General features: G+C 40.0%; 1 protein-coding gene across 2 annotated transcripts in view; it reads left to right on the top strand.

Annotated features, from left to right (window-relative positions):
- Positions 1-9,668: 9,668 nt before the first annotated feature.
- LOC115586852 (alpha-1,3-mannosyl-glycoprotein 4-beta-N-acetylglucosaminyltransferase C-like) overlaps positions 9,669-12,789 on the top strand; it is a 56,984-nt gene continuing 53,863 nt past the window's right edge. The window contains exon 1 of one of the 2 annotated variants that reach the window (XM_030426257.1): positions 9,669-9,772. The gene's annotated coding sequence lies outside the window, so the exon portion shown is untranslated. The remainder of the gene's footprint in view (positions 9,773-12,789) is intronic. The other variant, XM_030426259.1, reaches the window with a different exon arrangement.

The following is a 12,789-nucleotide window of genomic DNA, read 5'->3' as shown; positions in this document are numbered from 1 at the left end:
AACAGATGGTCCAACTTTCACACCCACTTCACACTGTGATAGGCCACGTCTCTGAAGGTGAGAGAAAGCCAGATCTTGGAACTTTTTTCATTCGTGACACAAATATCTCTGTCATTTTTCATGTGAAAAACCGAGTTCAACACCAAGAGATCATCTAAAACATGTGCCTTTTGCCCATTTTAAATGATAACGATATCTTCCTGTAATGGCCAGTTTTCTCCCTGCCTTCGATTGTGGCTGTTTGGATCTGGTATAAACATTGCTGACTGGTCAGAGAGCATGTCATATGAACTACTGTGCTAGTAAAAACCTGTCCCTCGGACTAATCAATTCCCAGTTTTCGTGCCTTGACCAAAACCAGTCTGAATCCGCTGGACACACTTTTAATAATACATTACTTTAGAAATTGTCCCATTTAAAGGATTTTTGCTCATTTGCCAGTTGAGACTTTGAGATGTGGTTGACAGAATACTCCTTTGAACCTAGATTCTACTTAATGAAAAAGGGGAGAGACAAAAGGTTGGACTTGAGATAAACCTTATATCAATGTTAAAAACTCATGCATCCAAGCTTTAAGTATACATTTTAACAACAGTGTTGTGCTTTACCTTTCAGACTGACATTTTGAGCTGTTTACCTCATAGGTGTTTACGCAATGAAAGGTACAATTATGTACCTCCGGAGCCACCCTGTCATCATGAATTAGGGCATAAACCGTGTGGGCAGCAGAGTGGATATTTAAAACATTAGATGTCAAAACAATTCAGCTTTTGCCAGAATATTTTTGTAGGAACGTAGAGATAATGAGAAATAAACTCCTTAATTATATACAAGACACAAAAACATGTTTATACCGAAAAAAAAAATCGAATCAGGTTGCTGTATTTCCCAAAACTATTGAGTTATCTTGCTTTATAAGTGCGCATTTTTCCTAGTTGTGAGTATTCATCTTTTAATTGAACACATAAACCCACGACTGTACAGCTCCGGTATGTCGGGTTCAGTGTCAAAAACTGTGTTTTATGTGCCCTTGAGCTTAGCACTTAGCCCCTGCTGCTCCAGCAAAGCAGCCAACAACACATAATGATTGGTGATGAGGGTACTGGCAAATGAATGATGTGTAACACATCCTCCCCCACAGTTAAATTCCCTAGTCATTGGTGTAAATAAGAACATGTTCTGGGCTTGTCTGGATGAATAAAAGGTTTAACAACAGTAATAAAAAAAGAAGAAATAAACCCTGGATAAGGATATTTTATGCCAAAGATAACACTGAAATTGTTTGAGAACTTGCCTTTGATCAAACATGGGGCGGTGACAGACTCAGATGGTGATTCAGTGCCAACAGTGCCGCTGAAATCTGAGTGACAGCAACATGCGTCATCTGAGACAGCCTGTAGCCAAACAAACAGCAGCTCATTACAGCATCAGTCTGAATCGCCTCCTCTGAATGGAAGAGAGGTGACATTGGCTCATAATGTGGGGGTGGGACGTGTGTGTGGAGGGGAGGCGGCAGCATGCTGCCATAAATTTCTTAATGTCTCTTCACATCTCAGCGGTCACGATGTTGAATCAAAGGTACGTGAACTTTGGATGCACTGGCTTTTTTACAAATATGAGCCAAGTCAATCCTCAGGAGAGGCTGCAGCCAAGCAATCAGTTTGGTTAGATGTGATTCAGACATGCAAGGAATTTCCAAGAAGCGGAACTTTACCATATTTCCAGGCTTTTCATCAGTCGTTCTGTCCTGTTTCAGTTGCTTTACTGCACAAGACATCCACTGCAGGTGTGTGATACTGTAATGTGTGACGCGGGGGGTAAAAACACACTGACCAGAGGGACGTGTGTGATGGACTGACCAATACTCAGTGTAGCAAGATCATCAAGTAATCAGAGCTTACCTGCCAACAGTAAAAGGTGTGTTGAGCCATTGCCAACCCATTAAATGCCTTTTTTATATTTTGGTAAGAAATTTCACTCCTATAACAACAGAACTGATGTGTCTCATCAGAGGGCAGTAATGTACCGTAATTTAGCGCTGTAAAAAAAACACATTTTAATGTGGAGTACCTCTGTAATGAGAGAGCTATTGGGCGGGTATATTGGGTCACTTTTTCACGTTTCTCAAGGCTTCATTAACCTCATTGAAGAACAACACAGGCTCTTTTGAGTTTAAGTGTACCTGAGCAAGGGAAGTGGTATGCATAATTGGACCACATCTCAAGTGTACCAACAGTCTACAAGTGCAAAAGGGAACAAACCATTCACACTGCGAGGTGAATTTTAGATGTGACATGATTGCATAAAAAGTAAAAAAAAAAAAAAAAAAAAAAAAAGGGAGATGCAGACAAGAATCTGCCTCGGGCCACGACAACCTATCCACACAAGTTGAGAATGTTTCAACTTGAGCAGAAAAATTTGTGACAACTCCTGGGCATTAAGAATCTACTTTATAGATACAGAGTTTCCAAGATGGAAAAGCAGAGACTGGAGGATAGTGACAGAAAGAACTGGAGTTCCTTTGGATTTCGGAGATCATTTGGTGGCTGAGCTGAACACAAACATGAACTTGGTCAGTGCATGTATTGCTTGTGTAATCCTACAGTGGGTGTTTGTGGGGGATACACACTGAGGACACAGGTGGTCCAGCGATCCAATCTGTGTGAATAATGCAAGAAGATTGGATTTGCTTTCATCCTGAATACACCTTTAGGACGGAAGTGTTTCTAACTATTCCAAATGGCCAAGCTTGACAACGGGCCAAACAAAATATAGAGAATCATAGAGAGAGACAAGATAGAATTTATCTTAAAATTAAAATTTAGATTTAATTGATCACAGTTTAGAAATATAAAATATATATACACAAATAACAAGGATAGACAATAATATATAGCGCAGGAAGAGGCAGGAAACACCGAGGGCTTATTTGACGCTATCACAAGCTAACAGAAAACTTTCAGACATCCTCGAGCTGAAGGCATTCATAGTAGCCCTTTTTAGATTGAAAAGGCGGCACATTTGCTCCAAGGTAAGGACGGCAATGTGCCGGCCTGTCTTTCTAAAACGGAGGCATAATATTCCTTCTTTTCCAAAAGCCGCCTCTGAGGTAGGCGTAAACATGTGACGTGACGTGAAGCTCGAAGTTGGGCTGTGAAATATCACAACAAATTTGTCTTCAAAGAGCTTTACATGTACCCTATTTGAGTTTAGAACTGGGTTCTTAGCAGGGGGCTTTTAATTTGAAAGCAGCGACTGTTCTTAGCTTGCCGACACAACAACAAGCTAACACAACCAAACAGCTACAGAGACCAAGGAGACACTAGCATCTCCTGGATCTCAGTGGCTGTCCAGTTGCTCATCTTCATGTCCGCAGATGAAGTGATGGACTGACTGCTGTGATCAGCTGTTTCTTGGTTTTAAAACGGGCAAATTGGCGGCTTGGTGCTCTATCTGAAAACAGCTAGTGTTGCACTTACTTGTCGACACAAAGGATGGTGGCAATAGGTGTATGAAGGATGAAAAAAGCTTGAGAGGGAAGTTCAAACCTTGCCTACTCCTCACATCCACACACCTGGCTAATTGTTGTGTAAAGGGGATCGTAAATTCAACTTAAAATATGTCAAATCTTACTAGAGGGGGCTCTCTATGAAAACAAAAGTGTGTTGCATGGAGGGTGGGATGGAGCAGAGGGAGTCGGTCAGTGCTGGAGGAGAGAGTCGGTTGCAGAGCCAGATCTTCTGGAGCAATAAACACCTCAGATTCTGCTCTGATCCGGGCCAATTGACCGACAAGAGGAAAGCTCAGAGATCGATTTTTAACTTTTGGGATTCAAAGTGTATTTATCTTGACTCCTGTTTTTATCGACCTAACCCTGCAGTTGCAATCCACAGAGGTGACCCCCATTGGTGGCTGTTATTATATTGTAATGTTGACTGCTGACTGGAGCTGGAGTGGAAATGTACCTCAGTTCATGAATGTAACATTACCAAGAGAAGAGGGGAAAAATACAGAGCGAAGCAGAATCTCTGGTGAGTGCTTGGGGTAGATAAACACTGCTTGAGTATTCTGACTTAACAGATGTAGACAGTTGGTATAAAGCCTGTCATTGGGCACCAATTGCCCCATTTCTTCCTCTATTTGTGTGTACCGTTCTCAGAGTCCCCATTGCTTGGTGAAACATCAACAACAACCTCCAAGCTGGCAACCTACTTGCTTTAACTCTAACTCTGTTTGCTTGCAAACGGTACGAACGTAAACACGCTATCAGCTGTAACCTTTTTATTTTGCAGGGTTTGACTGAGCGAGTAACCCCAATCACACATAAATAATCCCTTCACTTGTGGTGAATACGACAAAAACCACCACTGCTGATGACGCTAGTGAGGCACGTGTTTGAAAGGTTTATTCAAGTTAGGTTTAGTCTCAGGTGTGCACATGAAAAGAAAGCCTTACCTTGAGTATCTTGTGGTTTTTGTTGATGTCAGTACATGACACTACAAAATTTGTGACTAATGTCATTATCTTTAGACACCTCAATTCAGAGTTCCTACATATTACATAAGTAAAGATGCAAAACCTGTCGGAAACAGTCACTCCCACTCCACTGTTGGACAGGTGGTTTCAGATATTATGAGACTGTGATTCGCCAAGCACTTAGTTTAGGTCACACTGTGGCCTTTTACACTACGGAAATGTGGTGAAAAAGTCAACACTTGGTTGTATGTGTTGAAAGGTTGGTGTTTTTTTGTTTTTTTTCGAACGGTCGCTTTTTCATCCATAATTCATAGGAGAGTACATTGGGGAAACCCAGTGAGACTCAAGCCATGTCCATCACTGCTCTGTTATGTTTGACTTGCTCAGATGAGTGAGTTATACAGGCCTATGGGAGTTCTGCTCTCTCTCAGCTTAGGGTTTCTTATTGTAGGACATTTTCATTCACGTCCCCAAGCTCTGATGTTTTTCTTATTTGGCTTTTGGTTTGCTGCCTGTTTCTTCTCTTTTTCTCATTTTATTTGTTGCTTTAAATGTTGACAGTATACATCAAATATTTATTGTCATCAGTTTTTTATGCAAATAGAAAACCCAATAATCACTACGTTTGTATGAACTTATATCATATGTATGTTTTGAGTTAGACAACAGGTCTATATGTTTTTTAATTAAGTAGTTCAATCGGCCGTCAATGTAGTACAATGGTGATGCATCGCAAACAATGGCAGCAAGCACCGAATTGCTCATTATGGCTTAATTTAAGAGGGAACACATGTACTGCTTCACATCGAACAATAACGAGCAGGAGGAATACATTATTCTCTGTTATTCATATGCAAATGAGAATGTATCCTCTACAACAACGCCCTCCTCTTCAGTCTCCACTTAGCTGGGTGCTCCAGCTTTGTGTATGTGTGTGTGCTTGAGTGTAGAAAAAAAAAAAAACATCATCACATCCTATATCAATTATGTTGAGTGGTCTCTCCACATTGATTACCAGATGAGAGGTTGAGCCAAATGCTTTGTTCCAGAATCATACTGTGGGCAGATGGGTGGGTGGATGTCGGTGGAAAGGATCTGGAGGACCCTCAAGGTTCGATCAGAACAGAACTCAGTGAGTGCGTTGGCCTGAAGTGAAATGTCCTCTGTGTTTGGCAGTTTCCTCAACGTGGACAAATACCCTGACCCATTAACAAATCATTATCACCTTCTCCCCAACACCACATTATCTGCAGCCTCTGATTTTCTGTTGCGGTGCTAGGGTTAATGCCAAACACCGCTGAACCATAATGTGATTTCTGCTGCATTTGAAAGATGACCACAGAGTTTGAGTGTCAAGGAGACTTTCAATGGCTATAACATTTTTAATGCATCCATGCCGGAGACAGCCGTAACAGGATGTGTAATGTTTTCTGGTTCTTCATCGGTCCGTCCCATTCTTGTGAATACGATATCCCAGGAATGCCTCAAGGGAGTTCCTTTAAATTTGGCACAAGTGTCCACTTGGACTCAGGGATTAACTAATAGGATGTTCAAAGGTCTCGTGACCTCACAAAACACTTTCACGGCCATAATTCAAGAATTCCTAAACTGAATACAATTTTACAGAAATGTCTAATAGGATAAAATGATGACTCAGGAACAGAACAGGAGATTGTGACCATATCTCACATTAAGTCAACTAGTTTTATCAGTTGGTGATGCCAATCTTGCGTGGCATCCTTGAAACCTTGGTGATTGTCCAGATCTTCTGTGCTGCCTGGTTGGAGATATTTGTGAAGCAGCCACGTTTGGGAATTGTAGCTTTTTTGCAGCAACATTGTTTTTTTTTTTTTAAGCATTGTAGTTCAACAAGAGCTGGTGATTGTCATTGCACCACGTGATGAAGCTCAATTGGTCCTCTGTAAAAAAAAAAAGGCTTAAGGTGAAGGCAGCATGTTTCTCACTGGAAATAATTGACTGATTTCACATATGTCAATATAGTGATCACTTCCAATTCGCTATAAGGTACACATAAAACTTTTTTATTAAAGCAGAAATAGACAACTTCTCTCTCCACCCTCCTTGCATTCTCCTGTGGTAATACCTTTCAACAGCACTGTCACAAAAACAGCATTAGCAACATGGCTCCCATTCTAAGCCTGGAAACACCAAATTGGACCTAGAAGCACAGATCTCAGTGTTATGAAAAGTAGGTTGACCAGGTGGCAGAGGCATAAAACCACAAGTTGGTAATTTTAGGTTTCATATTGTAGCCTGCTTACCACGAATGTTTTATTATTACTTTTATTCTAGCTTTAAAAACTATATAACTGTGACCCATTTTTAGAGATTTAAGACTTCAGTTGGAATGATTGAGTTTAAATGCCACAGACATGGTAACAAAGTCAGAGTAATGAGAGACAGACAGATGCATTTACATAGCATCTGTTGACTGAAGAGAAATATGGAATATCGCCATATTTTGATTGCAGAAATGTCTGAAAATATGATTTGATTTTACTAGTATCTTTTGAGTATCCACTCATTGCAACCTGCAACGATGGAGGAACATATAGTTGTAGTTATAGTTGACATTTCAGAAAATGTTTCCTGCCTTTCAGACAGTCACTTACTACTATTTCTTTCCAGTGACATGAAAGCCTTGAGTCAAGTGAGCCAGTAGAGCTAACACAATCAAAAACACTGCCCTTGCACAGTGCAGTGGTGATGTTGAAAATGTAGGCTGATTTGATCCACATAATATAACATAATTAACTACATCACATAGTTAAAAAAACACAACAGCAGGCGTCACACCCGTTGCTGATTTCAACACCATACAAAAATGAATGGAAACCAGTGTCTGCTGGAAAGAAGTCTGAAAGCATCACTCTGCCTGATAAAAGAGTGAACATTAATGTTAAAACTACACAGTTTTGTAGTCGAAGGGCAAAAACATGCTCAGCTACAAAATGGAACAATATGCAATCATGCATAAAGGCAGTCTATGATGTGACAGTATAGGACATTGGGAGCCTAAATTCACTCATCTTTTCATTTTATGAGGGAAGCCTCAAATAAATGACTCACTCAACAAAGAGAAAGCTGGCATTATGGTGGGAAAACATAATATTTTTCTATTTGATTAAAGTTAATACACAAGAGTCAAGTATGACTGGAGTGTCAGATGCTCTGGAACTGAACTAAGCTAGATGCTCCACAAGCATTATGAAGTATCTTTAGAGATACAATGCAGCCTTCTATTCATTTACTATTCCTAGTCAGGGTTACAGAATGAATGGATGCTGCAAAAACCATACGACCAAAAAACGAACGTAGAGTCTGTGGTTAAGAAAGAAGCTTGTTTGTTAGGTCTGATGGTTAACTCATACAGGTAAGGATGAATGTAATAATAGCTGAGGTTAAAATTGGTTCAGGTCAGGTGTGATGTTAGACGGTTGTTACATTTACATATGGTTCTGGTGTGTTAGGTCCAGCATACAGAACTGGATCATCAATGAAACGCGGACATTATTTTTGTTGGTCATGTGACTTGACTTTATCATGTTTTTCCCAGTAGGCTTTTCTGTCACAGTATGCTGGAGCCCATTCAAGCATGCACTAAGCCAGACTGAGTGCAACAGGCAAACTGCACCAAGACAGCAACAAGAACACAGGTGTTTCTTTACTGCAGAGCCAATGTGCTAACCATGAGGCTGCTGTTCCTGTGTTATAATAATCTGACACTTTATTGATATTTGTTTGGCCCAAGGTCAGAGTGAAAGGTGAGCCACAAAATGGTGCCGCCGCAAAGGTGCAATTGCCACTTGTGAAACATGTAGACATGTCCTCCAGAACTTTTCAAAATCCTGTCGATTTTTTGTAGTTTGTCTGCACATTGTCCTTATTTATGGTCCCTTTATGTATGAAAGCAGGCGTTGCTTTCAAACCATATAACTGTCACTGCTTACATATTCCATGCGTCTTTCACTATGGCCTAAATCTGAAGTTACACAACCACTAGAAGGCGACACTAGGATTCAAATCTCAGTTGTTCTATAGTTACGGCTTGTGTCATATCTTGTTTGAACTATTAACCACATTGCCTCTCACGACTACTAGAGATACTGCTCTGCAAGTCCATATCCATCGGCTTTTAGAAAATGTGCAGAAAAGGACAAAATGAACATAGAGTTCAGAAGGCTCTATTTGTTTCTGTATTCATACTTGACGTTGAGCATGAAATAACCTTTACTGTCCAGCCAGTGTAGTCCTGAGAGAGGTGGTTGAACAGCCTGAGGTCTGTTTGTGAGAAAGTACAAGATCCAGATGCACAGTCAAGCCCAGAGTGTAAAGTTTTCCAATTGTTTTCATGGGGGATATCGTATTTAATGCTGAGCTGAAATCAACAAACACCTGAAACATAGGTCAAGGTGTGTGAAGACTGTGGGGAGGGCAGTGGATACTGCATACTCTATGGATCTGTTGGTTCTGAAAACAGACTATTGAGGGTCTAGGCCGGCATGGCCAGGGATGTCTGTGACATGTACTCAATTGAAAATAGTACAGTGACAATATATTTAATGTTTTTACCTAATTGTAATTGATTTTTATAGATATAGGCTTCTTCATTGTCTCTTCTAGTCACGTTGGTGCAAACTGGCGGAATCATTGGTCTGAACAGAAATTTTAACTGTGCCAGGCTCAATTTGAGTTCTGACATTAAAAAACTGAATGCCTGCCGAGTTTGGGTCACGCTCTGTTATTCTCTTTTGGACTCAGTCTGGTTCAGATTGAAAAAAAAAAAAGCAGAGCTGCACTTTAGTCCCATCACTCGTCTAGAGTCTTCCTTGACACAGCATGATGCTCATTTTGTAAACTAATGTCCTGTCCCACCCAAATATGTTCACTTCTGGCTCCAAAATCAGGACGGCAATGGCCGTAATGCCAGACTTGAGGCTTCAGAAAGGTTGTCCCCAACCTATGGGTGATGTCATGGTGGCTCCATCCACTAGTTATTATACAGTCTATGGTTCTATATAAAGGAACTCAAAATGTTTTTAAGAAGGTCTACAACAGCATTTGTATTTTTTGTTAGATGTGTTTGACTTTGCATCCTGTATAAATGTATTGGATATCTATTAAAGATGCTTTAAATCCATTGCTGAATAATTTATCTGGTTTCAGAATATCTGACCAGGAGAATCAGCCAAGAGGGAATTCTGGCCAGTCCTCCAAGGAGCAGCTCACGTCTCGTCCACGATGCAGCCTTTCATCCTGTTCCACCGGTTAAAATGTGAGTAGCGGTTCACTGAATATTTAGTCACACTAGGAGCTCTTGCAACCCTTCAAATGATCGGTTATGAAATATTCAGACCTCATCTCTGTGGGGACGCAGCAGGAGCACAGCAGGAGATTCGATAGCTGATTGGGTGACAGTTTCCCTTCAGCTCACTGGCACTCTGCGTTCACCTTTTACAGTGACAAAGCTGACATTAATGGATACCCTGCATGCCTTTTTAAGCATGTAATTATGGTGCAGGCATTTAGAAAATACAGCAATTAGCAGTTTATAGAGGGGAGCATTGTAACCCTGTGAACTGTCATCCATTACCTGTGATAAAAATAGAAACATGTAAATAACATGGAAAATTACAGGACACTTTCTGACCTTTTAATCAAGATGGAGTTATTTGTGATGTTTTAATATCAGTTCATGCTATTTTTGATGTATTATATTTGTCTTTAAAAGGGACTACTGGGGATTAAGCATTTCAAAAAGGTACACAGAGCAACACCTTTGCCAGCTGGTAAGCAAATCTTAGATGAGTAGAGCTGCTAACACATAAAAATAAGATTGAGCGATCTATAGTTAAACATGCGAACAGCAGTTTAATTTTCCACATTTTAAGAAGAGTTAGAAGTGTAAATACAAAGTTCTTTTAAATGTTCCTAACCTGCTTTAGCCCCCATAGCAAGTGCACTTGACTTGAGAGTTAACATATAGACATCTTTAACAACCTTGAAACTGGAATGGATCTTTCTAAAAAGTCAGAGCCTTTGCAAGAAGATCAGATCATAAAAAACCTGCTCTGAATAATCATAGTAAAAAACAGTGATTCACAAACTTTGCCTTTAAAAACTGATTTTATTCCCTGTTTTTCTGAATTCAGTTTAATTTTTAGTTGTGAGGAGCCTTGAGTGTTAAAGTTATTCATTAAACCACAAGGGAGCAAAGCAAAGATTGGAGAAAAACATGAAAATGAAATATATATTCTTTGCCAATTTTTTTTTTGTTTTCCCATCCTGGTAAATTCCCCTTGATCCCTCAGACTTATCTTGTGACTCTAGTGTAAACAAAGCCACCAGCAGATTGGTTCCTTTACTACAACAGAATCCAAAAACGGCACGTGTCCACTCAAGTGTTTGCAGCTCATCTTTGGAAACGCCAAGACAATACAGAGACAGACACATCTCTTCTTCCTCCCTCTTCTTTCTCATCATTTATACTCATGGGTGTGAAGCACAAATACTTTTTTACTGTATTGCATTTGTGCTTGAGTATTTAATATCTTTTGACAACTTTTTGTACTTTTACTCCCTACATTTTAACGCAAATATCTGTACTTTCTACTCTGTATTTTCAAAACACATCAATGCATTTCTCGTATAGCGGATGTAAAAAGACATAGAAGACATAAAAAGACAAAAGTAGACAGAAAGGGAGAAAAGCTGTATTAGTTTCTTGTATCTGCAGAGACCCTGCATCTCTCTGCCTGGATTTTTTTATTTCCTCAGTTTTTGCTTTACCAACCCAAAATGTGGGTATTTGACATCCTGGGAATGAGTTTAATAGTGTTAGAATTATGTTGACATGACATGAGCTTCACACAGAAATGGCTTGTAGAAATGTCCTTTCGAGGGATACCTTTTACTTTTACACTTTGAGTACATTTCAGAGCCTGTACTTTATTACTTTAAAGTGAGTAAAGAGTTGAATCAGTACCAGTTTGTTTTTGCACAAGTATCTGTACTTCTACTCGAGTAAAGAATGTGTGGACTTTTTACACCTCTGTCTGTACTTTTTTAATTCAAACTCTCAATTTTGTTCTTCCACTTTGATTATTTACAGTGACTCATAAATGCTGCCAGGCAGTCAGTAAACAGCAGCTAAAGTAAACATCAGAGCAGGTTGACACACTCAAACTATATTTTGAATCTGTCAGTTCTTTGCAGTGTGTGCCTGGAATATTTATATTAAAAAATTGTGATTAAGGAAATGTATCTTTACGTTTATTTCAAGTTCATATTTCATGTAAATATTTAATATTATATCAGCATAATGAGTCCCACAGGCGAAGTAGTGGGAAGTTAATGACGCCATCCAATCTGTTGCATTTATTTTAGGGTGTGAAAAAATGCCTTCATAGTGTGGGCAGAGAACAAAGAGGAAGAGATGTTTCTTAAAGGCCTACCAAGACATGGAAATATGTAACATTAGAGTGATTTTGTTCGACACCTTGTGGGTGTTTTTTACATTAATGTTCTTTTCAGTATCAGTCAAACATCAGGACATTAATGGAAAGAGCCATAATGCTTTATTAAATGAACTTTAGTCCCTCTTGTGATTCCTCATTTGCTCTCATGCAGTACAGTATGGAAATTGTTTTGCCGGATATTCATTTATTCATCCAGGCAGTGACAGTCGGTCAGATTATCCCTGGGTTAGTTTGACGAGTAATCTGAGGTGTTCTTTAACATCTTCTGCCCATAATTTTCATCAGGAGGGGGAAACAGACGGATCTGATATGAAAAAAACCTCCTCAACAACCTGAAATGGGCTCTTTTAATGTATATTTCTCTGTGTATTAAACTGATTTTGTGCATAAGAGATCTGATCATCAATAAATGTACATATTACAGTGATCTTACGTAGAAAGCAGCAATGGACATGTGTTTTGGGAGGGGGTTTTAGAGGCTGTTGGGGCACAAGGCAAAAATTCCCAGTGGGGCCCTTCAACAAGCATTCCTCACGTTCATTCGTTTTCTTTTCTGCTTTTTCCGTGAGGGTAGCGGGATGTTGCTGCTTTTTATCCCCCTGAAGGGTTGCGGGGCTTGCTGGGGCCAAATCCAGTTTCACTCGATGGGCAAAGGCCAGGGTACACCCTGAATGAGTCGCCAGCTCATTGCAGGACCCTTACTGATGGCAGTGGCTGCCACACAAGGTGCCAACTGCACATCAGGAGCAATTCTGGGGTTCAGTATCTTGCTCAAGGATACTTCGACATGTAGCTCAGTCCCACCCCAGGGGAG

The sequence above is a fragment of the Sparus aurata genome, chromosome 8 (assembly GCF_900880675.1).
Source record: "Sparus aurata chromosome 8, fSpaAur1.1, whole genome shotgun sequence".
NCBI classification, from domain to species: Eukaryota; Metazoa; Chordata; class Actinopteri; order Spariformes; family Sparidae; genus Sparus; species Sparus aurata.
Note: the sequence above shows the minus strand (reverse complement) of the source record. Positions and strands in the feature narration are given on the sequence as shown.